General features: G+C 39.2%; 1 pseudogene; it reads left to right on the top strand.

Moving 5' to 3' along the window:
• Window positions 1–25,816, top strand: part of LOC104993674 — a 59,015-nt pseudogene extending 33,199 nt beyond the window's left edge.
• Window positions 25,817–26,205: the final 389 nt, after the last annotated feature.

Consider the following 26,205-nt stretch of genomic DNA (forward strand, 5'->3'; position numbering starts at 1 on the left):
AGCATCTTTTTTGGGTGTTAGTTCTAAAAGGTCTTGTAGGTTTTCATAGAACCGTTCAACTTCAGCTTCTTCAGCATTACTAGTTGGGGCATAGACTTGGATTACTGTGATATTGAATAGTTTGCCTTGGAAACAAACAGAGATCATTCTGTCATTTTTGAGATTGCATCCAAGTACTGCATTTCAGACTCTTCTGTTGACCATGATGGCTACTCTATTTCTTCTGAGGGATTCCTGTCCGCAGTAGTAGATATAATGGTCATCTGAGTTAAATTCACCCATTCCAGTCCATTTGAGTTTGCTGATTCCTAAAATGTCGACATTCACTTTTGCCATCTCTTGTTTGACCACTTCCAATTTGCCTTGATTCATGGACCTGACATTCCAGGTTCCTATGCAATAGTGCTCTTTACAGCATCGGACCTTGCTTCTATCACCAGTCACATCCACAGCTGGGTATTGTTTTTGCTTTGGCTCCATCCCTTCATTCTTTCTGGAGTTATTTCTCCACTGATCTCCAGTAGCATATTGGGCGCCTACTGACCTGGGGAGTTCCTCTTTCAGTATCCTATCATTTTGCCTTTTCATACTGTTCATGGGGTTCTCAAGGCAAGAATACTGAAGTGGTTTGCCATTCCCTTCTTCAGTGGACCACATTCTGTCAGATCTCTCCACCATGACCTGCCCGTCTTGGGTTGCCCCATGGGCATGGCTTAGTTTCATTGAGTTAGACAAGGCCGTGGTCTTAGTGTATTAGATTGACTAGTTTCCTGTGAGTATGGTTTCAGTGTGTCTGCCCTCTGATGCCCTCTTGCATCACCTACCGTCTTACTTGGGTTTCTCTTACCTTGGACGTGGGGTATCTCTTCACGGCTGCTCCAGCAAAGTGCAGCCGCTGCTCCTTACCTTGGACAGGGGGTATCTCCTGGTGTTAACTGAGTTAACACCATGCAAACCATCACAGTCAGATTTCTGCTTCTGGTAGTTTGACTTTCTGGGATACACTCTTGGGGGCATGTCTGGTCTCATAAGAGGTAATAGAAGTTTCAAAGGACCCTCTCTCCACAAATGTAGCAAGCAATAGATCAGGGGCAGTGAAAGCACAAGGCAGATAAAAGTATAAATCACAGCGCTATCAAGATATTGGGCCTTGGCCTAGTGGCCAGGTGAGGAATCTGAGCCTGGGACATATAGCATGAGCAGAAGAAGAAGCAATTGTTTCTGGAGGAAATCTTCTATGATTCAGTTTGCAGGTAAAGCAATCATTTCACAATTAAAGATAATTTTGCACATTGGAAGGTAAGCCATTTTGAATGAGAGGCAGCAGAAATAATGAACAGATTTAGATCTCTATAGTCATAGCTCAGTCAATAAAGAATCTGCATGCAATGCAGGAGACCTGGGTTCAATTCCTGGGTAGGGAAGATCCCCTGGAGAAGGAAATGGCAACCCACTCCAGTATTATTGCCTGGAGAATCCCATGAACAGAGGAGCTGGCAAGGTACAATCCATGGGGTCACAAAAGAGTCAGATACGACTTAGTGACTAAAGAGAGAGAGAGAGTCTTAAAGCTGTCAGAATTGTCACTTATAGAATAAAGGACAACCATGTTACAAATGTTTAAAGAAGTACTGTAAGCAGTTGCAAAGATGCGTAAGCAACAAAAGACTATCAGAAATGAATAGGTAGACTTGAAAATAAAAGGGAATTTCTAGAAATGGAAAATATAATTGCTTAAAAATTTAAACCTCAATAAATGTGTTTAACACTAGATATGGTACAGCCTGGAGAAGGAAATGGCAACCCACTCCAGTGTTCTTGCCTGGAGAATCCCAGGGACGGGGGAGCCTGGTGGGCTGCCGTCTCTGGGGTCACACAGAGTCGGACACGACTGAAGTGACGCAGCAGCAGCAGCATGGTACAGCCATTATCACCCCAACATAGGGAGAAAAGAAATTGGAAAATATGACAAAGAAATAGATGTATGAGGAAATCTAATATATATGTAATTGGGAGTCCCAATTAGAGTGAGAGTGGTTAGGTAATATTTAAAGAAATATAGGCTTTAAGTTTTCCAGAATTAACTTCTTCCATAGACCCTAGAAACAAATTGTTTGAAAAAGAATGGAAAGCCCCAGTAGTTCTAAAACTATTAAAAAATTCAACCGGCAGTTAGTATTTTCACATGAAGAAAACTCCAGACCCAGATTGTTCTACAGGTGAGTCCTACCAAATTTTCAAGAAGTAAACTTGCACAAATTATTTCAGAGAATGGAAAACTTATTCTATGAGGCCACTTTGGCCTTGGTACCAAATCCAGCCAAATTTCAATATGGAAGAGAAAATTACAGGTCAGTCTTACTCATTAAAATATCTACTGATAGAATCCATCAGCGAATAATGAATACCCAGGCACTTCCCTGGTGGTCCAGTGGCTAAGACTCCACACTCCTAATGCAGGGGGCCAAGTTCAATCCCAGGCTGGGGAACTAGAAACCACGTGCTGCAACTGAAGTGTTTGCCTGCTGCAACTGAGACCCAGTGCAGCCAAAGAAAGAAAGAAATATTAAAAGAGAATGAATACCCAAGCCCGAAGGAGATGGTTAAAGGAAGTAAAAACAAGGAATGGAGCTCACTAGCATGGAAATCAGAAGATACTGCCAGGTATATTCTGTGCACTTCTGCACACTCCACCATAGCGAGAGCACACGTAAGTGGGTACATGTTTTTAGCCATGTTCTGTTTTTTAGATTGTCAGTCATACAGGGAGATCTTTATCTTATTTTGCTTAATACTTATGTATATCCTTTTGAATATATGTAGAATTATGTATATCTTTGTGTGTATGTATATGTGCCTATATATGAATTTCAATGAAAAGGTGATGGCATTAAAAATAAGCTCATAATGGAGTGAAATGGCCAAAAAGAAGTAAAAAGAACAAAGCAGAATTGGGTCTGAAACTAATGCTAAGCATAAGCCATGCAGTTTGGGAAATTTCAGCCAGTTAAAATAGAGTTTGGACTCAAATGATGAAGTGAAAGCAAAGGTTGCTCAGTGGTGTCCGACTCTTTGCGACCCCATGGGCTGTGTGCATGGAATTCTCCAGGTCAGAATACTGGAGTGGGTAACCTTTCCCTTCTCCAGGGAATTTTCCCAACCCAGGGATCAAACCCAGGTCTCCTGCATTGTAGCGGATTCTTTACCAGCTGAGCCACAAGGGAAGCCCAAGAATACTGTAGTGGGTAGCCTATCCCTTCTCAGTGGATCTTTCTGACCCAGGAATTGAACTGGGGTCTCCTGCATTGCAGACAGATTCTCTACCATCTGAGCTATGAGGGAAGCCCTAAATGATGAAAAGTTGCAGCAAATGAGCCAATACCCAACTGTCTATTGAGGAGATAGATGCAGAAAATAGGTGGAAGAAAATTCTCTAGCCTTCTAACATTTCTTCAACGATCCTCAGCTTTGGGTCAGGACCCCAGGGTATCAGAATCTCTTGATAACTTTTCTAAAATATACACGTATCTTCATTGATTTTTGGTATCTGCTCTTTTCTATGAGACTCACACCTCTAATTCACACTGATCAAGGCTGAGCATGGGTGGTTTATGGCAGAGAGTATCATGGTGGAAGTACCTCTGTCTATGTGGAAGCCATGGAAGTATGGCTAATTTCCCTTACATTTTCTTTTTTTTATTTTATTTTATTTTTTACTTTACAATATTGTATTGGTTTTGCCATACATCAACATGTATCCACCACAGGTGTACATGTGTTCCCCATCCTGAACCCCCCTCCCACCTCCCTCCCCATACCGTCCCTCTGGGTCATCCCAGGGCACCAGCCCCAAACTTCCTGTATCCTGCATTGAACCTGAATCGTCAGTCCCTTCCATTTTCTACTGACTTGACAGCTTATGTCTGTTCAGGTTTGTGTCCATGAGGGGAGAACAGCTAACCTGTAATAGTGGGTCAGGAGTCTAGATCAACTACATATTATCCATGTGACCCTGAGCAAATCAAATTTGTCTCTTAGCATTAATTTCTTGACTGTAAAATGGGAGAAAATAATGCTTACTTAGCAGAGTTTCTGTGGATGAAGTAGGAAGTATGTAAAGCCCTCAATGTATCAATAGAACGTGGTACATAGTAAACCCTCAATAAATTGAGTTTACAGTTTATAACAACAGAAGCATGACTTTCCTAAATCATTATACATAACATGTTTGTGTGTTTGTGTATGTATAAATATTTAAAGGAGAAATATTTGTCAATGGACTTGGGGTGTTTTATATGTTCAGCAATTATTAGCAACTGTAGTAGGGAACCATTCAGATGCATTAGCTGAGGAACTTGCTCAAGGAACTTTCGAACCACTTTATTAGAATTTTGGTACTGCCAGCAAACTGAGAAATGATACTGATAACTGATCCTTGAATTCCTTTTTTATATTTCTGGAGTGGAACCAAGGGGTTCTGTGGCTCAGATCTGACTGACTTTAAAGACAAAATCCTGCAGCCTAAATATTGGTACCAAATGGTTGAATTTTCTTCCCTCATGGGTTTCCTTCTAGCAAAACTTTTATTTTTCTTTTCACTGAGTAGTCACAGAGGTGCCAGTCTAATTATTGCTTTCTTCTTGAAGATTTTATAAGAACTGCAGAAACTTAAAGAGAGCTTGTTGAGTTCAAATATCCACTGTAATTTTTTTTTTTACAAATATATCATTTGTGGCCATAGAATTAATCAAGTACAGAACCTAAAACACACAAAACGAAAACAAAGGCAAGCTTCACCACCCTTGTGGAAGAAGATGGTTGCCCTTTGTCTAGTGGAAGAATAATTAGACCCCGAAGTATTGAGATTCTCGTTTTGATCTTCACTTGAAGTTAATGTAGCTTCTGAGTTTTAGCCTCACTGATATTTATGGTTCTTAAAATTATGTTGTAATTATTGCTGAACTGTTAATATTGTTGAAGTCATTGGAACAAAATTATAGTGCTTTAGTCCTTAGAAATTAAATACTTTTAATTTGGTAATTAATATACTCTTACATTTCTTTATTCCAGGAAAAGTTATTGCAAAGTCATAAAACTCATAAGAGAAGTACATTAAAACAATTAAACATTTTTGAAGACATTTTCTTTAAAACTTTTGTTAGAAAGTTTATGTTAAGATTTTGCTAGTTTATGATTAAATGTAAGCAATTTCGAATATTGCACATATTTTTGGGCCTCTGCCATCCAACTCTTTCCTTGGCATGGTCAAAAAATTGCAGAAATATATTCACCTATGCATGAATAACATTGGATACCTTTTGTATCCAGTAATCACTCTTGGCTTTTACTTGCTGAATTTTTCCAAGCACGTTCTCTATTACTATGATATTGAAATGTTTTAAAACTGTTTTTATTGTAATAAAACAGATACAGAAATTTGCATGAAACAAATATAAAACATAGTGAATTATTATTAGTTGAATATACTTGTAACCATACTAAAAATTTTAAAAAGTGAATACATTAGAGTCTCATGGGTTGTTGAGAAGGTAAATTGGTGCAGTGATTTTGGAGGGATATTGGCAATTTAAAATTCACATGCATGCTTTTGTCCAAGTTTTCACTTCTAGAAATTTACACTAAAATATACATGAGTATATATACACAAGGATTTTTTTATTTGCAACATCTGTTCATTCAGCAAACATCTTATAACCTGTCTGCTGTGGTCCACTGTTTCAGGCACTGAAAATATAGTAAAGAATAGACAAAAAAAAAAAAAGACCAATAAAGTCTCATAGAGTTTACATTTTAGCAGAATAGGCAATAATCAAATGAAAACATGAGACACGGGGTAGTAATAATTGTCATAATAAAAATAAAATAGAGGGAAGAGATAGAAAATGGCTGGGTTGGGGATCAGGCACTTTATATTTGTTTGGGAAAGAACATGTGTGAATTGATACTTGAATAAGATGAAGGAGTCAGCCTTGTGGAGAACAGGGCAAAGTGTTATAGTGGGGGAGCAGCCGTTATGAAGACCCTAAGGTGGAACTTGTGTATGTGAACAGAAGCAGGAAGGCTAATGGAACTGAATTCTAGTGACCTGGGGGCAGTGGTGGAAAATACAGGCAGAGTAATTAGATCATAAGGATCTGGGTAATGACAGAAAATCATTAGAAGAATTTGAGAGGGGAAAGAATATGATTTGATGTACACTTTCAAGCTTTTATTTTCAAATATTTCAAAGTTTCAAGAATAGTACAAAGAAATACCCTAGCCCTTTATTCAGATTTACCAATTTTTAACCTTTTGCTACATTTGCAGTCTCATTCTCTCTTTATATATATATATATAAGATATAAATATGTATTTCAGTCTTAACATACTCATGTGTAATTACTGTATAGCTACAGTGCAGTTATCAAATTCAGGAAGTTTAGCGTTGATAAGATATTTTTTTATCAGTCCGTGTTCCAGTTTTGTCAGTTGTTCCATAGTGTCCAAATATGTCATTTGTTCCGTAAGGCAGCAAATTTCCTGCACCTGTCTTTAGAATAGGATCCAATCTAGGATGACGTAGTGCATTTAGTTGTCATGTCTTTTTGTTTTCTTTTCTTTGTCCTTGTGGTGTGTGACATCTTAGTTTCCTGACCAGGGACCAAACCCATTCCCCCTCTCCGCCTACACTGGAAGCATGGAGTCTCAACCGCTGGATGCCAGGGACATCCTGTCATGACTTTTTAATCTCCTTTATGGTACAGTTCCTTAACCTTTCTTTGTCTTTCATGACATTGACGGTTTTGAAGAAAGCAGGCAAGTTATCTTAACAAATGTTCTTCACTTAGGTTGGTTTTTCTCATGATTAGATTCAGGGTATTTATTTCCAGTTGGAATTCCACATAAAAATGCTGCATCTTCCTCATGGTAAAAAATTGTTTATACATTGTTTGTTTATACACTGTTTATAATTGTTAATGTTAATTTTGATCACCTGGTTAGGGGATTCTGTGGTTTCTCCACTGTATAGTTACTAAAACTTTTCCTCCCTTGGTATTTTTTAGGTATTATGTAGTATCATTCTAAAGAAAAGTTTAAAATTTAATTTTATTAAATTTTTAAAGTAAAATTTCCTGTATACAATGTGCAATGTCAGTTTAAAAATACAAATATAAGAACATATGTGGAATCATATGATACTACACAATCTGTATTTTATAGCTTTTATATGCATATTTGTTTCATTCTTACAGGACATTGGAAACACTGCACACAATGAACACAGCTATTTTGATTTTGCTTCTCAGTATGCTTACATTTCACCAACACTACTTTCGGCTTACTGATGAGTAAGACTGCAAGCAAAAGCAGCAAGGGTTGCCCTATGTTTCCTTTCCTTCTCTGTCTGTCACCACTTTCAGTTTAAGTGGTTGGGAAACACAAGGAAGTAACACAAATGAAAAAGGATGCGATAAGTTTCCTAGGTCCTTCTTGTTTCTTTTAATGCCATTTCCTTCTTTCTGTGCTGGAAGTAAGTTCCAGTTCAAACAACACGGCCTTTAGGACCGTCAGTGCCCCTACTGAGGCGTGGGCCAACCACGCTTACCTCGTCCTCGTTCTGAGGCTCACCGACCTCCCGCAGGTGGCGGCCTCCGGAATTCTGTGCTCACGGGACACGAGGGACGTTGGAAGCCAGTGGGGTGGCAAGGAGGGCCAGACACACATATTGAGTACATCTCCTCTGCTTGCCCACGTGATCCTCTATCCCATAGGACTTCACTTAAAAAATACAAGTTCAAAGACAGAAGTATTAAGAAATTCAAGGTGGCAGTAGCAGAGTGTGAAACCAAGCTTGGAGCCTTTCTAAGTGGGGCCCTGTGGAGCTGGCCCTGCCCCCTCATTTATCAGTCATCCCTCTTTTCCAGGAAAGACCCACCGCCTTCTTTGTTTACCTACATAGGTGTATATTTATTTATTATTAATATGGACTCATAAAGGGCAATGCCGAAGAATGTTCAAACATTCTTTGAATGGTGTTTTAGGAGTGTCTCTTTTATATAGCCAACAAAGAGTCGGACAACAATTTAGCAGCTGAACAACAACAATTTATACGGCATAGAGTTGTGTTTCAATTTATGAGCCAATTTAAAATTTTTTCTTTTAATGGACAAGCTAAGCCCATTAAGTGTTCTTGCCTGGAGAATCCCAGGGACGGGGGAGCCTGGTGGGCTGCTGTCTATGGGGTCGCACAGAGTCAGACACGACTGAAGCGACTTAGCAGCAGCAAGCCCATTAAAGTTTATTGATATGTTTTATTAATATTATAATGTACATCTGATATATTATAATTTATATCTGTATCTTATGATATATATGTTTTATCTCAACTTTGTTATATTATTTAATGTTACAACGGATGTTTGCTGCTAAGTTGTGTTTGACTCTCTTCAACCCTATGAACGGTAGCCTCCCAGGTACCTCTGATCAAGAAATTTTCCAGGCAAGAATAATGTAGTGGGTTGCCATTTCCTTCTCCACTGGATCTTCCCGACCTAGGGATCAACCAGCATCCCCTCTTTGGCAGGCAGATAGATTCTTTACCACTGAGCCACCTGGGAAGCCCAGCATTACAATTACCGGATGCAGTTATATTCACTGTGTAAGTCTGTGTAATATGTCTTCTTTGCTTTAAAATTTTTACATTTGATATTGAGCAAGATTTGTATTGTTATCCTTGTGGTTATCTTTGTATTTATCCCTGGAAGAGTGCCCTTAATCCCCCTTTTCTTACTTTCTACTAGCTGGTCTGTCAGTTTTAAATGATGTCCCTGACTCCTGCCTATTACCATTATAATACTCATTGATCTTTTCCTACTGTTTCCACATCTCTCTCTTCTACTTCCCTTTTTTGGAAGTTGCACTCTTTCTGCTTTGTCAGAACGTATAACGTTCACATACTGTTCTCACAGCCCTGTCCCTGCCTTTGTTTTATTCTTTAGTTCTACCATTAGATACAAGAACTGCTCACCATGTCTGTTTACTGCTCTTTAGCCATTCCTTTCTTGCTGTGATAAAGTTATCCTCTGGGAAAGGGGTCAACAGTCTTTTTTCTGTAAAAGGACCAGAGAATGTATATTTTAGGCTTTACATTCTTTTAAAAAATTGAAGTATAGTTTATTTTATTAGTTTCAGGTATGTGGCACAGTGATTCAATATTTTTCTATCACATGCAGTCTTTACTGCTGCAATTTGCCTGCTTCCTCTCCCTCCCTCTCTTCCTCTTCCTATTCTTCTTCCTTCCCCTTTCTCCTCTTTCTTATCCCCCTTCATCTCCTCCTCCTCCATCTTCTACAATCCTTTAAAATATAAGGCATTCTTCATTCATAGGCCATACAAAAATACGTCACGGGCCAGAGTAGACCCATGGACTGTAGTCTCCCACCTCCTGCTTTAATAGACTCTTTCAAGAGGTTTTTTGAGTATTCTATTTCTTGAGTTCCTATACATTCATAACCATTTTTTAAAATATATTTGATGCTTGAAGGACATTATGCTATACAATTTTTGGTTTATGATTTCTTTCCTTGAGTTTCTTGAAAATGCTGGCCCTTTGCTTTATATGTTGCCCTTACGAAACTTTATCCCAATCTAAAGTTTCTTACTCCTGTAAGTAATTTGATGTTCTTTTGGCCTTGAAATGTTGAGGAATATTTTTAGCCTTTAAATTTTGATATTATAGGTCAATAGTCTCAGGCAAATGAAGGGCTCTTTCAGTAGGTTTAAGTTTTCTCTTATTTCCAGAAAGTTTTATTGAGTTATAGTATTAAATATTAGTTATGCTCACTGTTATTTTTTTTCCCCCCCTTGGTACTGGATGGAAGACAATTGGCATGTTTTATTTCTGAAAAATGCTTATGTATTTTCACTTTTTATTTCCTATTCCACTTTGCTATCACTTTCCAAGTGTCCCTACCTCTTCTTTATTTATCTCTTTCTCTTCCAGAATTAACATTTCCTCTTCTCTCACTTCTGATTCTTTTTACTTTTAAGGCCCTTTCTTCTATCAGGTACCATGTACAACTAAATTCTTGGACTTGTGTTCAGTATTTTGGCACTTACACTGGACTTTTTCTTTCTGGGGGTAATGTTATTTGTGTTTTGTTTGAATCCTCTGCTGTCTTCTCCTCTTTTTTTACAGTGTCTTAAGGCTCCTCTGTCACTGCTCTCTACATTCATAGACTTGCATTGTTGATGGGAGCTATGGTGGAATTTAAGTTTATTTCTCTACTTTTAGGTGATTTGAAATTCATGACATTCTCTATTTCATTGTGATGTTAAAGGCATGTACCACATTTGGTTTTATTTGTACTCCTTGTTGGTATACCAGCCTCCAAAATGATAAAAAAATAAATGTCTGTTGTTTATAAGCTACCTAGTCTGTGGTATTTTGTTAGAAATAAAAGCAGTATTTCTAACAAAATATTTTGTTAGAAAGCAGCCATAACAGACTAACACAATGATCAGTCTATTTATTTATCAATTTACAGAATGAGTTGGCATACTAGCAGCCTTCATAAATGACCAGTGAGTTGTTTATTTTTATCATTATTTTGTTTTATTATGGATTCATGGGTTTTATTTTGAATAGAGAAAGAAATAATCTGTACTTTCTCTAACATATCTACTTACTACTTTATTTTTGCACATTCTCTTCTGATTCTGTCCATTGGCTTACGTATTTTTCCCTAGCTATAATTAACAAGTCTATTTGGTTTTATATTCTACCTAATATTATGAAATGTGAACTCATTGCAAATAGAAATTTTATTCTATTTTGTTCACTAATATGTTCCTAGTGTCTCAAATAGTGACTGGAACATAGTAGATGCTCAAAAAAATTTGTTGAGTGAATAAATGAATTACTGCACTTCGAAACTGTTTCTTCTAAATATGTGTTTAAATTCATCAAACACATTAAAATGTTGTAGCATGGTTAAAGAGTACTGTTTGTTTTCCTCATAGTAAAACTCTATTTATTCTTCTGAAACTACTATTTATTAGTCTTTGGAAAGTGACATCCTGGAGGGGAAAATGCTCTATTACGTTTCCTGGAAATAATTAAGAAAGTTATTATTTGTGTTATGTCATTCTGGGAGGAACATAACAAGTGTTTCAGAGGTCTTATTTTGAAGTTATGATCCTTAATCTTTTTCTGGAATGGTATAATGGAGAGAACAACATAAGCTGAGTCAGTTGGAAAGTACCTGGAAGATATTATTAGACTCTAACATGGATCTAGTAATTGAAAGAGTTTTAAATATGGCATATGGCCAGATAAAATTCAGTACAGTTAATTACTGCTGAGAGGAAACAGAAAATAATATGTAACGGGGACTTAAAACAGACAAATATGGCTAAAATTTTGAATTTTAAGGTAGGGTAAACATGTCTTGAATCAGTAATGTTAGTGGGATGTGTTAAAAGGATAAGTACATGGCATTAAAGGGCACAATGGCAGAATGTTATACAAGTGTTGGGATCAGAGTAGCGTACTAGGGACTGGAGTTAAATTCTAGGACAGAAGTTACAAGTTCAGTCGCTCAGTAGTGTCCGACTCTTTGCGACCCCATGAACTGCAGCATGCCAGGCCTCCCTGTCCATCACCAACTCCTGGAGTTTACCCAAACTCATGTCCATTGAGTTGGTGATGCCATTCAACCATCTCATCCTCTGTTGTCCCCTTCTCCTCCTGCCCTCAATCTTTCCCAGCATCTGGGTCTTTTCAAATGAGTCAGCTCTTCACATCACGTGGCCAAAGTACTGGAGTTTCAGCTTCAACATCAGTCCTTCCAATGAACACCCAGGACTGATCTGCTTTAGGATGGACTGGTTGGATCTCCTTGCAGTCCAAGGGACTCTCAAGAGTCTTCGCCAACACCACAGTTCAAAAGCATCAATTCTTCGGTGCTCAGCTTTCTTTATAGTCCAACTCTCACATCCATACATGACCACTGGAAAAACCATAGCGTTGACTAGATGGACCTTTGTTGAAAAAGTAATGTCTTTGCTTTTTAATATGCTGTCTAGGTTGGTCATAACTTTCCTTCCAAGGAATAAGGGTCTTTTAATTTCATGGCTGCAATCACCATCTGCAGTGATTTGGAGCCCCCAAAAAATAAAGTCAGCAAGCTGGGGCTCCACAAAACCCCTTCACATAGGTTTTGTTTGAGTGAAAGAAAGACCTTTAAAAAGTGGGAGATGTGGACATACAAATCTGTATTCCCTGTGTCTCTTGAAAACTTGCAAATTTGGCAGTTCTGGGTCTTCATTCCTACCTATAAGCAGTAGACTAGTGCTGACTTACTGTTGCTGTTGTTGTTCAATCGCTGTGTCTGACTCTCTGTGACCCCATGGACTATAGCACTCCAGGCTTCTCTGTGCATCAGTATCTCCCAGAGTTTCCTGACTAGTAGCTGCCTGTTTAAATTGGGACTTGTCCCATCCTTTCCTCCACACACCCCCACTCCCTAGCTCTAAGACAGTAGGGGTATTGTTACATGTCTTCCTCTGGCAGCTGTTTTTCCTATACCAGGCCCATGGCCTGTTTTAATGGTCTCCTAGAGCCTTGGTGGCTCAGTGGTAAAGAATCCACTTGCAATACAGAAGACTTGAGGAGATGCAGGTTTGATCCCTGGGTCAGGAAGATCCCCTGGAGAAGGAAATGGCGACCCAGTCCAGTATTCTTGCCTGGAAAATCCTGTGGAGAGAGGAGCCAGGCAGACTACAGTCCATGGGGTCACAAAAGAGTCAGACAAAACTAAATGACTAAGCAACAACAAATTTCACCACACTGGTAAGGAAAGGATTCCCACTATAGGGTCGTGATGGCGGCTGTACACATGACACTCGACAGTGGACAGATGATGTTGTTCAGTCGCTAAGTCACATCTGACTCTTTGCAACCTCATGGATTATAGCACGCCAAGCTTCCCTATCCTTCACTATCTCCCAGAGTTTGCTCAAACCCATGTCCATTGAGTCGGTGGTGCTGTCTAACCATCTCATCCTCTGCTGCCCCCTTCTCCTTTTGCCTTCAATCTTTCCCAGCGTCAAGGTGAGTTGGATCTTCATATCAAGTGGCCAAAATATTGGATCTTCAGTAGAAATATTGGTTTCCCTGGTGGCTCAGATGGTAAAGCATCTGCTTATAATGTGGGAAACCTGGGTTCAATCCCTGGGTTGGGAAGATCCCCTGGAGAAGAAAATGGCAACCCACTCCAGTACTCTTGCCTGGAAAATCCCATGGACAGAGGAGCTTAGGCTACATACAGTCCATGGGGTCGCAAAGAGTTGGACATGACTGAGTGACTTCACTTTCACTTTTTAGCATCAATCCTTCCAGTGAATATTCAGGACTGATTTCCTTACGGATTGACTGGTTTGATCTTCTTGCAGTCCAGGAGACTCTCAAGGGTCTTCTCCAGCATCACAATTCAAAAGTATCAATTCTTCAATGCTTAGCCTACTTTATGGTCCAACTTTCACATCTGTACTTGACTACTGGAAAAACCATAGCTCTAACTATGTGGAGCTTTGTTGGCAAACCGATGTCTCTGCTTTTTAATATGCTGTCTAAGTTTGTCATAGCATTTCCTCCAAGGAGCAAGTGCCTTTAATTGCATGGCTGTAGTCACTGTCCACAGTGATTTTGGACCCCAACAAAATAAAATCTGTCACTGTTTCCCCTTTTTCTCCATCTATTTGCCATGCAGTGATGAAACTGGATGCTATGACCTTAGTTTTTGAATGTTGAGTTTTAAGCCAGCTTTTTTACTCTCATCTTTCATGCTCATCAAGAGGTTCTTTAGTTCCTCTTCATTTTCTGCCTTTAGAGTGATATCATCTGCTTATCTGAGGTTGTTGATATCTCTCCTGGCAATCTTAATTCTACCTTGTGATTCATCCACTCCAGTATTTTGCATGATGTACTCTGCATATAAGCTAAATAAGCAGGGTGACAACATACAGCCTTGTTGTACTCCTTTCCCAATTTTGAACCAGTCTGTTGTTCCATATCTGGTCCTAACTGTTGCTTCTTGACCCGCATACAGGTTTCTCAGGAGGCAGATAAGGTGGTCTGGTATTCCCATTTCTTGAAGAATTTTCCAGTTTGTTGTGATCCACACAGTCTAAGGCTTTAGCGTAGTCAGTGAAGTAGAAGTAGATGTTTTTCTGGAAATCCCTTGCTTTCTCTGTGATCCAGTGAATGTTGGCAATTGCCTTTTCTAAGTGCAATTTATACATCTGGAAGTTCTCAGTTCATGTACTGCTGAAACCTAGCTTGAAGGATTTTGAGCATTATCTTGCTAGCATGTGAAATGAGTTCAGTTGTGTGGTAGTTTGAACATTCTTTGGCATTGCCCTTCTTTGGAATTGTAATGAAGACAGATCTTTTCTGGTCCTGTGGCCACTGCTGAGTTTTCCAAATTTCTGGCATATTGAGTGCAGCACTTTAATAGCATCATCTTTTAGGATTTAAAATAGCTCAGCTGCAATTCCATCACCTCCACTAGCTTTGTTCATAGTAATGCTTCCTAAGACCCACTTGACTTCACACTCCACGGCGTGTGTGTGAAGTCTAGGTGTGTCATGCTCTAGGTGTGTAACCGCACTGTTGTGGTTATCCAGGCCATTATGGTTTTTTTTTGGTATAGTTCTTCTGTGTATTCTTGATAACTCTTCTTAATCTCTTCTGCTTCTGTTAGATCCATACCATTTCTGTCTGGATACTTGAGATGACAACAATTTATGAATCACATATACCATCAGCCCTCCTGCCATGGAAGGCAACATAGGGATACATTCAGGAAGAGAGTGAACAAGCAGACACTTAAATATCTAAAGGGTGAGGCAACTTCTGGTTCCTGTAGGAAGGTGTGATTGGCTAGTTTGAATAATTTAGGGATGAGAAGGACCTGGACCAGGTGGCCTTAATAAGAACCGTTGCTTGTCTAGGAGACCTTATCCATGGGGCAGAGTGGGAAAGAGAACTTTCAGTTAGGCCGTATGAGGCCCTCTTGATTTCTCCAGATATCTAGGCAGCACATATTGCTGGGCCTTCATTTTAGGTCTCACACCAAAATACCTTGCTTTACTCATTTACTTGGCTTGCTTAGCCCTGTATCTAGGAAGAGGAATTTTTTTAAACTCTACAGTTTGTGGGATTGAAATACATTGGCAAGAATAGTTGTATAGTTTTCTTCTGTGAAAATTAAAAAGAAATACAATGAACAAAAGCAAAAAAAAAATTCTTATTGTTATTTTTTTTTATCGTACTTCTGTCCAGAGTGGTTAGCTTTTAGTATCTTTTAGGAATTCTTCTAATCACAAGATGGCATTTGAGTTGGTATTAAGAAAAACTTCAGGGATCTCCCTGGTGGTCCAGTGATTAAGATTTGGCCTTCCAGTGCAGGGGGTGAGGGTTTGATCCCTGGTTGGGGAGCTAAGATCCCACATGCCTTTCAGCCCAAAAAACCAAAACATAAAGCTGAAACAATATTGTAACAACTTTAATAAAGGCTTTTAAAATGGTCCACATTAAAAAAAAATCTTAAGGGAAAGTTTATAACAGGGTTGATGGTGAAATAGGTTACCAAGGAAACATTCATTCAGCCAATATTTTTCCACTTGCTCGAAAATGTTTATTAAGCACAAGCTGTGTCAAATGTGAAGGCTTTAAAAACTGCAGGGTTCATTTTCTTTCCTCTGAGAGCCCACATCGCTTTATGAGACAGAGTTAAGCTAACAATTATGATGCAGGGTGGTAGGCACTATCAGGATGGATCAGAGGGAACAAAGACAGGAAAGGTGGGAAAAAAGAACAAAGAACAAAGATGGCAACACTATCTTCTTGGAGGTTAAATTCTTTGAAAATTACTGACATCTGGGCTGATTCAAGTATAGTTTTGAAGTTGAGAAAGCTTGTCTTTCAGGGTTTTTCCAAGGTGAGTGTTTCTGAAATCCTCAATTGGAAAATTAGTAACTTCTGTATAAAGGTGTCACAGGTACAGTTCATTAAATGAAATGATTCCACCAATTCTGTAGATTCCATGCCCTTTCTCTGTGATAAAATTTCTCTACAGTCTGTTGTTCCCTAATCCATTGGGTCTCTTATAAGCCATAGTGGTTCAAGAACGCATATGTCTGAGGACAGACTTCCTTGGTCGGTTCTCTCCAAGGTCCTACACCTGACTCTGAAGTCTGAGAGGTGAGTCCTGGCCTCTTAGCAGTGGACTCAGCCCAGGTGCAGAGGGTGTAGGTGTGTCTATGTGTGTGTACACACACACATACACAGCATGCCATCATCAAGTGAGTGAGTGGCTATATTTTAAAGCCAGAATGTAAACAACTTGAGCATTCTTAGTCATTGTATCGGAGAAGGCAATGGCAACCCACTCCAGTATTTTTGCCTGTAAAATCCCATGGGCAGAGGAGCCTGGTGGGCTGCGGTCCATGGGGTCACTATGAGTTGGGCACGACTGAGTGACTTCATTTTCACTTTTCACTTTCCTGCATTGGAGAAGGAAATGGCAACCCACTCCAGTGTTCTTGCCTGGAGAATCCCAGGGATGGGGGAGCCTGGTGGGCTGCAGTCTACGCCTGAAGTGACTTAGCAGCAGCAGCAGCCGTTGTATAGTAATTATATACGTGTCTTTCTTCTCTCATTTCTATTGGCATAAATCAGAATTTCCTAGATACATTCTTTAGAATACCGATTTCCTCAGATGCTCTCAAAATAAATTCCATGATCAAAAAGGATTATGGAGAAATTCCATGATCAAAAAGGTCTAAGAAATGCAGCATATATGTAAATAGCCTATTTTTTTTGTTTCTTCTACTGTTTACAAACCTTTTTGCTAGGTGCTTTAAAAATTTATTTTACCTAAAGTGTATATTTTTAAAACATTTTCATTGAGGATATGGAAAGTTACATTACCATATGTAAAATAGATAGCCAGTGGGAATTTGCTATATGGCTCAGGAAACTCAAAGAGTGTCTCTGTATCAATCTAGAGGGATGGGATGGGGAGGGAAATAAGAGGGAGGTTCAAAAGGGAGGGGATATATGTATACCTATGGCTGATTCATATTGAGGTTTGACAGAAAACAAAAAAATTCTGTAAAGCAATTATCCTTCAATTAAAAAATAAAATATTTTAATTAGAGGATAATTGCTTTACAATGTTGGTTTCTGCCATACATCAGCATGAATCAGACATAGGTGTACACATGTCCCCTCCCTTTTAAACCTCCCACCCACCCCATCCCACCCGTCTGGGTTGTCACAGAGCACTCCTAATGTATATTTTAACTTCAGAGTTAGGATTCTATGGGACCACTTTGAGAAATCATGGTCCCAGAAGAAAACAGATGAGTGAGTGGAGGAGATTTTAATGAAGAAATGGTTTACAAAGCATGGGTAGGATCTAGAGAAATCAGGAGAGATACTGGGATACGCTGGGGCTGGCCAACAAGGAGACACTTCCTCTGGTCCTAAATGGGCAGGACAGAAAGCCCTTATTAGTCCTTGCAGAGGGAGAATTCCTGGGGAAGACCTCCTAATAGGAGCTGCGGCCAGTCTGTGGTGACACTTCTTTCTTTGATCCCCTGTTGATTTTCTTTAGCTAAACCACAAGGGATGCCAGAAGGTAAGGGAGGCATTTGATTTAGTCCATACAGTCAGCCTTCTGAGGCACAGAAAAGGGTGGAGGATAAATCTGGAGGGGCAAACGGGTGATAATCCAGCCTATAAATAATTAAGAACTGATTAGATTGAAAGAGTCAATCAGCTTTTAGTCCTGATAACACTTAAACGGTCACTGGAAGAGATCATGCGAATTATCTGTGAATAAGTAGTGTTCTAGGTATGTTTCTCTCAATGTTTCCTTTTTCTTTTCTTACTTTGAAGAGCCCAGAATGAGATAAGACTTTCCACAACGAAATTATCATGGAACAGCTTGGGGTGCTATTACCAATAGGAAATAGTAAGAGAAAGTTTTCATTGCCATTTGGTCTGACCTGATTCTAACCCATAATGTTGTTAATACTTGTATTTGCCACCTGTTCAAAAAGCACAGCAAAGCTAAAACAATAAGAGATCTTGAATTGAGGTGGTGGTGGCAGAGACCACCACCAGCTGCCTGCAGAATCAGTTCTTTCCTTCTTCCATAGTAACAGCGTTATAGTCAGTTACCTGATAAATAGACATGATGTTTGCCGCTTCTCGATGAAGCCTTTCGAAGAATAAGAATTCTTCCTCCATTCTCTGTTCAACCAGCTGGATGCAGATGATAAGAAGGCCACAGAGAAGCCACAGGATGGAAGGAACTTTGGTTCCTGAATCAGTGCATGTAGAAAAGCTGCCTGCTGACCTGAACACCTGTTCTGAACTGTTATATAAACAAGAAATAAACTACTATTGTATTTAAGCCACTGCATATTTGCATCTGTTTGATTCAGCAGTTTATTTAGCCTACCCAAAGTAATACAGATGCCATTAGAATTTTAATCTCAAATACTTAAATTATTTATTATATGTTTACAACCCTTATGTGGTAAGCAGGGCAGGCACCTATTTTATAGGCAAAACAGTGAGGAATATGGAGATTTGTAAATTCTTTCAACAAATACTTATTGACCATTAGGGAAATTTGTTGCAAACAATTTATTAAATCATTATTTTATGAGAGCATTCATTCTTTCATTCATTTTATAAATATTTACTCAGGGCTTTCAATGTGTCCTTCAGGAGCTCACAGTCTAGTATAAAAGACAAACACTAAATTTAAAAATTAAGGACATAAATTGCTACAGTGTTTAGTACTCATGAGAATAATGTGTATCAGGAAAGCATATAATAGGGGGTTTGACCTAGTCAGATAAGTAGGCGAAGGGAATCCCTGAAGAAGTGATGATTAAACTAAGATATGAGAGAAATATATATATTTCGGCTGGTGAGAAAGAGGAGGGAACTTTCCTAAAAGAGAACAATGTGTATAAAAGCCCTGAGTTGGATGGAAAGGGCTGGTGACTATGGGGGTAGGAGAGAGGCCGTCTACATTTTTCTTCTATTTTTCTTTTTATTTACATATTTTTGTAAAATATACATATACCCCCTCCCTTTTGAGCCTCCCTCTGGGCTCTGCAGTTAAAGATGAAGTCAAGGAGGATAAAGCTGTAGAGGAGATGGGAAAGTGGGCAGAGAGGTGTCTTAGTCAGCTTGGGCTGCTGTAACGAAATGCTGTGGGCTGGGTGACTTAAACAACTGACACTTATTTTCAGTTCTAGAGACAGGGGAGTCCAGTAGCAAGATGCCAGCAAGTTTGGTTGTTGCTGAGGACTCTCTCTGGCTTGCAGATGACCACCTTCTCGCTGTACCCTCACACAGCAGAGAGAAGACACTAGGCTGTCTCTTCCTCTTCTTCAGTTCAGTTCAGTTCAGTCGCTCAGTCATGTCCGACTCTTTGCGACCCCATGAATCGCAGCACGTCAGGCCTCCCTGTCCATCACCAACTCCCGGAGTTCACTCAGACTCACGTCCATCGAGTCAGTGATGCCATCCAGCCATCTCATCCTCTGTCGCCCCATTCTCCTCCTGCCCCCAATCCCTCTCAGCATCAGAGTCTTTTCCAATGAGTCAACTCTTCGCATGAGGTGGCCAAAGTACTGGAGTTTCACTAATTCCTTCTTCGGAGCACAGCACAGCTCTCTGGCTGATGGTAACTAGAGATTTCCTCAGCTCCCGCATTTGTTCAGCTCTTTGTGATTGTTCTTTTCCCAGAAGCTGTTCTTTTGTTGGTGTTTCCTCTCAGCCCAGCCTTGTCAGGTTTCACCCTGTGCATGAGCTCATTATTTGGCTCCAACTTAAGGGATCCTGTTTAAGTTTCTGAGCTCCTTCTCTATTCAAGCCCCTTTTCTCTGAGATCCTATCCTGAAGATTTTAGGAGATTTAGTTGCTTTGAATTCTACCATCTTTTTCCTCAGCTTGGCAAAATGGCTCTATTTGGGCATCTACCACTAATTATTATACATATATTAGCCTTGTTTGATATTGATTTTCTCATGTGTAATATGTGTATTGTTGAAGTAGATTAGATAATCTCTAAAGCTGGAAAAGGAAATGGCAACCCACTCCAATATTCTTGCTTGGGAAATCCCATGGATAGAGGAACCTGGTGGGCTACAGTCCATGGGGATCACAAAAGTCAGACATGACTTGGTGACTAAACACAGTTCAGAAATTCAGTGATTTGCCTCTAGAATGATCAGTCTTAAGGAGTTTTCATTACAAATAGTTAATGACATTCTACTTTTGATATTTTATGCTGTAAACCCACACAGATGGGGAATAATGGTTAGTTCTGAGTAATAAAATATTCTGGTTAGTAGCTTATCATCAAACATGCCAGACACAATTTGAAAACCAGAAGTCTTCAAAGTTAATAACATATTCAAAATACTATATTGAACAGGTTTTGTTAGGTGACTCAGAAGATGTTTCAGGATTACAGCTCCTCATAGGAACCATCATGGACATGAATCATCATTGTACCTTGGGTTTATAGGAGTACGAATTGGTAGAAACTTCTAGTTGCTACAATCTTGTATAAATCACCCTTTATATTCCTTGTTTTCAATAATTTCAAGATGCTACCAATCGTGAAGAACAACTATTGTAAAAAACCAACCTCTTGCAGAATCTTTATCTAAATTATCAATTACCACTTACTTTTTAACATTTAAGTTATCATTCTCAAAGGAAAAAGCTATTTTTTCTCTTTATTTTTTAAAGATAATTTTATTTACGTATTTATCTATTTATTTTTGGCTATGCTGGGTCTTCATTGCTGCACGTGCTTTTCTCCAGTTGTGCGAGGGGGCACTACTCTAGTTGCGATGCACAGGCTTCTCATTGAAGTGGCTTTTTTGTTTCGGAGCATGGACACTCGGGCACATGGGCTGCAGTGGTGGCAGCACTTGGGCCCAGTAGTTGTGTTCATGTGCTCTAGAGCGCAGGCTCAGTAGTTGGGTGTGTGGGCTCCGTTGCTCTACAGCATGTGCAATCTTCCTAGACCAAGGATGGAACCCATATCTCTTGCCTTGGCAGGCGGATTCTTTACCACTGAGCCACCAGGGAAGCCCCTGTTTTCTCTTTATTACTTTATTTTTAACTATACCATCAGATGCTTACTGATTCTCCAGTTGTCAAATTCAGGAGATATTACTAAAACATGAAAAGCAAAAAAAAATTAATAAAAGTGATTTGGGAAATAGAAGAAACATACTGGTTTTTCAGAGGAACGTTTTCCCATGGTAACTTCTTGGAGCTACTCTCCTTTTGTAGAATCTAAATACTGATGGAATAAAAAAAAAATTTAAGCAAAGCTTCATGGGAGGAGTTCATGCGTGAAAGTCAGATTGAATTATTTTGTCACCTGATGGGTTAGGAAAACTTCTATGAAACTATTTCTTGTGAATCTGAGAAAACTCCCTGAGTCAGTGAATTCAGAATGCATAGACAGAGGTATTTTACCTTGGCGTCTGAGTGATTTGAAAGAATGCTATGCATGTTTTGTTACTGTAGTTCATTCTTTGGTTTCTACTGTCTAATATTAACACAGAGACCAGAAAAACACTAATAAAACCAGATATGCCTCTCCTCTGCCCAGAACCATCTGGTTGCTTTCCCCCTCATTCAGAGTAAAAGCCAGATTCTGTAAAGTGGCCTCTCCCCTTAGCTTGCTCTTTCTGTCCCTTGTTTCTAGCCACCCCTGTTGACAGCAGCTTCTGGAACCCTACAGGCCAGCTTTGTCTGGTTCCTGTGGTCCCTCTGAATGGAGCAGTCTCACTCCATGTCTTGCTGTTTCACCAATTTCTGGTCTTAGCTCTCTGTTATCTGTTCAGTAAACCCTAATCCGATCACTCTTCAGTAGTGGACCTTCCAGTTAAAAATTTTAATGGAAATTTTTACTGAGATAATTGTAGACTCACACACAATGGTAAGAAATAAAACAGAGATCCCATGTACCTTTTGCCTCATTTCCCCCAAAGATAACTATACAACATCATAACCAAGATACTGACATTGAAACCATCTACCAACCTTGTTTGGATTTCCTATATTCATTTTAAAGTATAATTTATTTTTTTTGCAGCACTTCTTACTGTCCAAAATATTTTATATTTTACATATTCTGTTTATTGACTTACCCTACCTCACTAGAATGTGAGCTCCAGGAAAGTAGTAATTTTTGTTTGTTTTGTTCATATCCTTATCTCAGGACCTGGAATAGAGTCTGGCAGAGTGGATACTTACTTTTTGTTGAGCTAATGGATGAACTGTATAGTGTCTCACACTGGATTCTGTGTGCGGGATGATTCAGTGCAGTGACACTGTACTGTACATAAAAAGGAAGAAGCGAGACTCTTCACACTGAGAAATGCCTCTGATTTGTGATAAGTTCTGTTGGCAGCAGCCATCATCTCTGAAGTGCTACAGAACTTAAGATCTATAGTCTGGAAAGAGCCAAAAGCCTTTGATTTTCTGCCCTAGAACCTTTATCGTCTTAAGTCATTAAAGAGTAGCTAAAGCTAGTAACAAATCTGAAAATTCACTCTTCATTTTTATTAACTACATTACAACCTAGAGACAGTAAACAAATCAGATCCAAATGGTTAAATAAAGCTGGTTCATCATTAGAAGAATGAACTGATGATACTGCATAGCAAGGCCACCTTTAGTTTAAATTCCCAGGTCTTCCCGTTGTTCACTGGTTGCCATCCAGGATCTGACAAGTCAATTCAGAATGTCGGTAAAAAGGGATTCTGATGGAACTGCGTTTTTCTCAAAGACCTGTCTGGCTAAAAACAGTACAGAGAACAATTCTTGATTTATCTCTCAGAATGTTAAGGATACAGATAGAAAACTGTATGCTCATGGTCAAATTTTGACCATAAGGTAAAATTTGCTGGTAATGAACAGGGTGATGAGAAACGTGAGGAAGTCAAGTACTTTGTACAGCCTGTTTGGGGCACAGTTTGACTGTACTCTTCAATTCGTGTATTCTTTGCATCAGCTTTTATATTTCCAGGACTTTAACAAATATTATTCACAGATTTGCTATAATGGAGATGATGACCTTAAGTTTCTTTGTTTGACAACTCTAAATATGGAACTTATTTGTCACTGACAGAAATAGTTTGCTAAGGAGAAGAAATATTTATATCATTTTTTTTTCTCATCTCATTGGCTCTGCAGAATCCTATAATCTGCTGGAAGCTTTGTTTAGACAACTCTAATATATCCTATATCCTCAAAGGTTAGAATTACAATGAATCAGAATGACATTTCTTATGACATCTGAATTATTAAGGATGATATTCATTTTTTTTATATGTAACAGGAGAACTGAAAGTAAGTTTCTAAAACTTCCAAAATATAAGATATGTGGAAAAGGAAGACTACAAAATTATTTATGCAGTTTTGTTATTTATATACTATATAAACTGTATATATATTATGTGTTCAACTTAAGAATGTGAAATTCACTCAGTCATATCCAACTCTTTGTGACCCCATGAACTATACAGTCCATGGAATTCTCCAGGCCAGAATACTGGAGTGGGTAGCCTTTCCCTTCTCCAGGGGATCTTCCCAACCCAGGGATTGAACACAGTCTCCCGCACTGCAGGCAGATTCGTTAATCTGCCTGCAGTGCAGGAGACCCAGTTCTATTCCTGGGAAATCAGTAGGAGAAGGGATAGGCTACCCACTCTAGTATTCTTGGGCTTCCCATGTGGTTCAGCTGGTAAAGAATCCACCTGCAACGCAGGAGGCCTGGGTTTGATCACTGGTTTGGGAAGATACCCTGGAGAAGGGAAAGGCTACCCACATCAGTATTCTGGCCTTGAGAATTCCATGGACTACAGTCCATGGGGTCACAAAGAGTTGGACACAACTGAGCCACTTTCACTTTCAAACTGTATATATAATACATTAAAGACATTTTTTCCAAAATGTTTGTAATAACATAAGAATAGAAATGTCCCAAATGAACATTGATATAGGACTGGTGAAAAAATTAGGATTTATCCATATTTAGGAAATTACACAGCTGTAGAAAAAAAGAAATGTTATTTGTGCTGATAAGAAACAAGCTCCAAGGTATACTTCTGAGTAAAAAGCGACTTGTAGGGCAGGGTGTATGGTCTGATGCAGTTGGGGTTTAAAATGGGATATGTACACACATGTATATGTATGCAAATATAATGTGTGTCAAAATGCATAGAGTATTTCCAGAGAATACACAAAACACATAACAATGTTTGCCTCTGGGAGAAGAGGGAGTGACTTGCTTTTTATTTTTTTATTCATGTGTATACCATTTGTGTCTTTAGTTTAGAAGAATAAAAAGCTACATGTTAAGGACATATAGGATATCCTTATATATGTTAAGGATATCCTCACCTCACTTAAGGATAGCCAGAGAGGATGAAGGCCAGAATCATTCCATGTGAACCTCAACCTGTAGGAATACACGTTTGGAAAAGTTCGTTAAAAAGATGGGCATGATTCTGTGACATGAAACTCCTTGAGGAAAATATGATTCAAGTAGGACAGGATTCTTTACATAATATAATTCTTATGTTGTCATCACAGATGATCCAGTGAAAAAAACAAGGAAAAGAAGAAGGTATCATTTCCAGAGAGCTGTCTAGTAAACTCAGATTTTAAAAAGATATGAATAAAAGATGAAAAGAAGGACGTATGCCAGGAGAAGTTTAGAGAGTGGCCCAGAACTGCATAAATGGTGTCAGGAATAGTTGTACCCCACCATGAGTCAAGCGTAAGAACAATAAATAGTTACTGGTGATTGAGCGCATAGGCCAGACTTGGCCTGGATCATCACACTGCATCTTTATGACAACCCCATGAATTGTCATCACAATTAGAATTCAATATTCAGTTGGAAATATTACCACAATTATTGTCACCTTACTCTACTGACAAGCAAGTGAAGTACAGAGAGGATAAGTGATTCATCCAAGATAATATAACCAGAAGGAAGAAGACAGGCCCTACTCATTTTTTTTTAATTTATTTGGTTGTGCTGGGTCTTACATGTGGCACCCAGGATCTTCCATCTTCCTTGTGGCATGTGGAATCTTTAGTTGTTGCATGCGGGATCTGGTTCCCTGACCCGGAATTGAACCCTGGCCCCCTGGATTGGGAGTATGGAGTCTGAACCACTAGACTAAGTTATTAATAATAATGTAATAACTCTTAATTATTACATTATTATTTTTCCAGTAGCCAAAAATATGCCAGCAGAAGTGATAGGCTTTTTGTCCAACAGCTTAGTAAGGCTAAGTGGTAGCAGTTGCTCTCCGAACTTCACTGATGCTGCCCAAGGACAAGAAGAAGAAAGAAGAAAGATGCCAGAAAGTCGGCCAAGAAAAACAAAGATCCAGTGAACAAATCTGGGGGCAAGGCCAAAAAGAAGTGATCCAAAGACAGAGTTTGAGACCAGCTCAATAACCTAGACTTGTTTGACAAACTCTGTAAGGAAGTTTCCAACCAGAAGCTCACAGCCTCACTGTCATCTCTGAGAGACTAAGGATTCACAGTTCTCTGGCCAGGGCAGCCTTTCAGGAGCTCCTTAGTAAAGGACTTATTAAGCTGGTTTCAAAGCACAGAGATCAAGTATCTTACAACACCAAGGGTGGAGATGCCCCAGCCACTGGCAAAGATGCATGAACAGGTCCTTCCAGCTGTACCTTTTGAAAAATAAAACTTTATTAAATAAAAGAAGTAATAGAGATGGCACTGCTAGTGAAGAAAAGTTTAGTGAAGTTAAAGGAAATGTTCTGTATTAAAATTTTTTTGATCATAGAGTGTAAGATGAGATATTTTGTCTCTGTCACTAAGTTCAGTGGGGCTTCCCAGGTGGCGCTAGTGGTAAAGAACCCACCTGCGGAAGACCTCCTGGAGGAGGGCATGGCAACCCACTGCAGTATACTGGAGAATCCAATGGATGGAGGAGTCTGGCAGGCAATGGGAGTCCATGGGGTCCATGGGGTTGCAGAGACCAGGACATGACTAAAGTGACTTAGCAGGCACACATTCAAGGAGAGTAGCATGAAACA

The sequence above is a fragment of the Bison bison genome, unplaced genomic scaffold, assembly GCF_000754665.1.
Source record: "Bison bison bison isolate TAMUID 2011002044 unplaced genomic scaffold, Bison_UMD1.0 scf7180017864242, whole genome shotgun sequence".
Taxonomy (NCBI): domain Eukaryota; kingdom Metazoa; phylum Chordata; class Mammalia; order Artiodactyla; family Bovidae; genus Bison; species Bison bison.